The sequence below is a fragment of the Arachis hypogaea genome, chromosome 20 (assembly GCF_003086295.3).
Source record: "Arachis hypogaea cultivar Tifrunner chromosome 20, arahy.Tifrunner.gnm2.J5K5, whole genome shotgun sequence".
Classification (NCBI taxonomy): domain Eukaryota; kingdom Viridiplantae; phylum Streptophyta; class Magnoliopsida; order Fabales; family Fabaceae; genus Arachis; species Arachis hypogaea.
The window spans coordinates 100,041,862-100,046,532 of record NC_092055.1 but is presented as its reverse complement, the minus strand read 5'-3'; the positions used below and the strand labels follow the sequence as shown (position 1 = coordinate 100,046,532).

General features: G+C 39.9%; 1 pseudogene; it reads left to right on the top strand.

Moving 5' to 3' along the window:
- Nucleotides 1-747: 747 nt before the first annotated feature.
- LOC112786057 (NADP-dependent malic enzyme-like) lies at nt 748-1,973 on the top strand (annotated as a pseudogene).
- Nucleotides 1,974-4,671: the final 2,698 nt, after the last annotated feature.

Genomic DNA, 4,671 nt, shown 5'->3' with positions numbered 1-4,671 from the left:
GGTTTTCGGATTTAATTTTGATGCATGTAATTCAATTATGTGTTTTACACTTTTACTTATGTATGCAAGTTCTTGACTTTATCAACTACTAGGTTCAAAATCACTTTATTTGTAATATATATTTTTTTTAATTTTGATGTTAGATAGAAAGGGAAATAAAAAAAAAGAAATACAACAGTCATTAGATTGAAGTAATTATTATATGAGCATTAGATCTGTAAGATCTTTTATTTATCTATCATTGTATTCTATGCTGAATATAATGACAAGCTTTGGGAGTTTACTTTTACATGCAGAGTTATGCGCATGATGCAAAGATTATGACAAGAAACAACTTCCCTGCACTGAAATTTACAATTTTCTTTGGCTATTTATTTTTTATGATAAGAATTGTAATTGTATGTTGTTCACTTTAATCTCAATTGTTGATTTCTCTCTTCTCTTGTTTTGGTTCACATTTCAGTTCAGTTCCTGTGCACTGTTGTTTTTTTCCTTATTAGTCAAGGCAATCAAGTTTATGTATCTAGCTTACTTTAATTACATAAATTGGCTTATTTTCTTAATTTTTCTTTTTCGTTTCCTTGGATATAAGTGATATTAAGTGACCTGGTATTTGCTTGTGGAGGCAAAGGAATAACTGAAAATCTGCTAAATTTTGTATATGTTCACTTTTAGTTGCGAGAATTCCTTAGTTATTCTTCCTGATATGTACATGATTATATCTCTGATAGTGTATGATTTTTGTAGAAATCGCTCATTCTTGCTCTCTCCAATCCAACATCTCAATCTGAGTGCACTGCTGAAGAAGCTTATACATGGAGCAAGGTAACTAACTATTTATATAATTGGCCTCAGAAATTTAGAATAGATTACACACATTATTATATGTTAATGTTGTTTATCTTAATTTAATTTGCAGGGTCAAGCAATCTTTGCTAGTGGTAGCCCATTTGATCCTTATGAATATGAAGGAAAAGTCTTTGTTCCTGGACAGGTTTCATTTGACCTTTGTTACCTACACATTTTGTTATTCAATATAAACATCTCAGTGGCTGACCTTTATATATTTATTTTTTCATTTTATTTTTTCGCGCTTCCTGCATTGCTGTTCAGGCCAACAATGCTTACATATTCCCTGGTTTTGGCTTCGGTTTGATCATCTCCAGTGCAATCCGCGTCCGCGATGAGATGCTCTTGGCAGCCTGTGAGTTCGTTCAAGCTAAGAGAGATTAAATATACTAAAATCAATTCAATCTAAATTCCAAGAAGTTAGAACCAAGAACTCACTAACGGTTTCTTCTTATGCAACAGCTGAAGCTTTGGCTACACAAGTGTCACAGGAGAACTATGATAAAGGACTGATTTACCCTCCATTCTCAAATATCAGAAAGATATCAGCACATATTGCTGCTAACGTGGCAGCAAGGCATATGAACTTGGTTAGTTTCATGAAATATTTTGAGTTTCAGACAACTTTGCTCTGTTTTCTTTTCAATACTTATATCTTTTGTGCTGTGTTTGGTAAAACAGGTCTTGTTTCTCATCTACCTCGACCTAAGGATCTTGTCAAATATGCAGAAAGTTGCATGTACAGCCCAGGCTACAGAAACTACTATTGAGATTTTTGAACCATATTATATCATGTTTTGTTTAGTTTAGTTTCAAAGGCTACAAACTATGATTCAGACCAAAGCTTGTGGCGGCTTCATGAACTAAACCAAGCAGAACATATTAGTAGTGTGCTCTCCGCAGTTTTACAGTTTTGAGATACTTGTTAGGAACATATTCATTTTATTGCTAAGATAGATTGTTGTACAAGGCATCGCCATAGGAACTTAAATTCTTCAACCAGTTGTGAGAAGTTTGCTAATTCTTTCAAATTGTAAACAGGACAATCACTTTCCTATGCAAACTCGAGATTTATTTTGTATTTGATTTGTCTTGTAATAAAAATTGCATACTATATTTATAGTTTGGTAACAAAAGAATTGAAAAATTTATATTTTGTATCGATGAAGGTAAAAATCAGAAAAAGGATTTTTTTTTAAATTTTACAAGGCTATTGCCACGCTTTTAAAGCGTGGCCGTATCTCTGGCTATGGCCACGCTTTAAAAGTGTGGTCATATCTCGCTATCGTCACGTTTTAAAAGTGTGGCCATATCTCTCTCTATTGCCACGCTTTGAAAGCGTGGCCATATCTTTCTATATCGCCACGCTTCAAAAGCGTGGCCATACATCTCATATGGTCAAGCTTTAAAAGCATGGCCATATCTTCACATACGGCCACGCTTTTATGGGTGGCCATTTGTAAAAAGCGTGGCAAAAGAAAAAGCGTGGCGATAAGTTGAAAAAAGCGTGGCGATAAAGCAACCACCACCCTTCAAGAGGTCACCCTTTCAAAAGCGTGGCGGTAGCTCAAAAAGCGTGGCGAAAAGCTATCGCCACGCTTTTTTCAGCTTTTCGCCACGCTTTAAAAACGTGGCAATAGACGTGTTTTCTTGTAGTGACACTGAACGAGCGGAACGATCACCTCGGACGCCAGAAAGACATGTCCACATGATACATGGCGGCTTCACAGCAGGAGGAATCTCCAAATCCTCTCGTAAGAGATACCTCAAAGAAATATACCATGTTGAAGGAGAGGAAGAAACACTCAACATCCCAACGATAACGTTCACTAAAGAGGATACAACCGGCATCATTACAGGACACGACGATCCCATGGTTATCACTATCATATTGGCAAACGCCAACCTACATCAGACGTTAATAGATCAAGGGAGTTCTGCCGACATCTTATTCAAAACAGCCTTTGATAAACTTGACTTAGAAGAAAAAGAACTTAAAGCATATCCAAACAGTTTGTTCGGGCTAGGAGACACTCCGGTTCGGCCACTAGGATACATACCACTGCATAAAACCTTTGGAAAGGGAGACCAATCCAGGACCCTCAAAATAGACTACATTGTAGTCGACGTAAGCTCAGCCTACAACGCTCTCATAGGCCGGACCACGCTCAACCAACTTGGTGCAATAGTCTCAACCCCACACCTATGCATGAAATTCCCAACTCCAAAAGGGATAGCCACGATAAAAGAAGACCAGAGGATGGTGCGTCGCTGTTACAACGAGAGCCTCAACCTCTGGGGTAAAAGAGAAGAGTTCCACACAATCGAGCTGGGCGGAGTTCAACGACGAGAAGAGTTTCGCCCCCAACCAGAGGGTGAGATAGAAAAAATTCAGATTGGGGACACCTCGGAAAAAACAACTAATATCGGCACAATCCTCAAAGGAGATTTAAAAGAACTGCTGATACAATTTTTGCGAGACAATGCCGACCTTTTTGCATGGAAAGCCGCAGACATGCCAGGCATAGACCCTAAACTAATGTGTCACAAATTAGCAGTTTATCCAGGATCTCGACCAGTCCAGCAGAGACGAAGAAAACTCGGGCCAGAGCGATCCCAAGCTATGGAAGAGCAAGTGCAGACACTGCTGAAAGCCGGATTTATAAGAGAAGTCAAATACGCACTATGGCTAGCCAACGTCGTTTTGGTGAAAAAATCAAATGGGAAGTGGCGAATGTGCACCGATTACACAGATCTTAACAAAGCTTGCCCAAAAGATCCATACCCACTCCCGAGTATTGATGCCCTGGTAGATGCTTCCTCTGGATATAAATATCTCTCGTTTATGGATGCGTATTCAGGATACAACCAAATCCCCATGTATCCACCGGACCAGGAAAAGACCTCGTTTTTAACGCCAAAGGCGAACTACTGCTACATCGTAATGCCTTTCGGCCTTAAGAACGCAGGAGCCACTTATCAAAGATTGATGAATAAAGTCTTCTCGGATCACATCGGGAAAATCATGGAAGTTTATGTGGACGACATGCTAATTAAAACAAAAAACGAACAGACACTGTTGACCGACCTAGCCCAGGTGTTCGACACTATCCGGAAGCATGATATGCGACTCAATCCAGCAAAATGCACCTTTGCGGTAGAAGCAGGCAAATTCTTGGGCTTCATGCTCACACAAAGAGGAATCGAAGCAAATCCAGATAAATGCCAGGCCATACTCAACATGAAAAGCCCAACCTGCGTAAAAGAAGTACAACAACTCAACGGGAGGTTGGCCGCCCTATCCCGATTCTTAGCAGGAGCCGCAATAAGATCTCTCCCCTTCTATGCTACTTTAAGAAAGGGAAAACAGTTTGAGTGGACGACAGACTGCGAACAAGCGTTCCAAGACTTTAAGAAGTTCTTAGGACAGCCACCTATCCTATCCCGACCTCAAGAAGGAGAACCACTCATACTATATCTCGCAGTAGGAGACGAGGCAGTAGCAGCAGCACTGGTCCGAGAAAGCGAAAATGGGCAACAACCCGTCTACTTCATTAGCAAAGCACTGCAGGGATCCGAGCTGAACTATCAGAAAATAGAAAAATTTGCTTACACTCTCGTTTTAACATCTCGGCGACTCTGCCCCTACTTCCAGGCCCACACCATTAAAGTTCGAACTAATCAGCCCTTAAAGGGAATACTGCAGAAAACAGATTTAGCAGGCAGAATTCTATAATGGGCAGTCGAGCTGTTAGAATTCGACCTCCAATATGAAGCTCGGACCGCCATCAAATCACAATACCTGGCCGATTTTATCGCCGA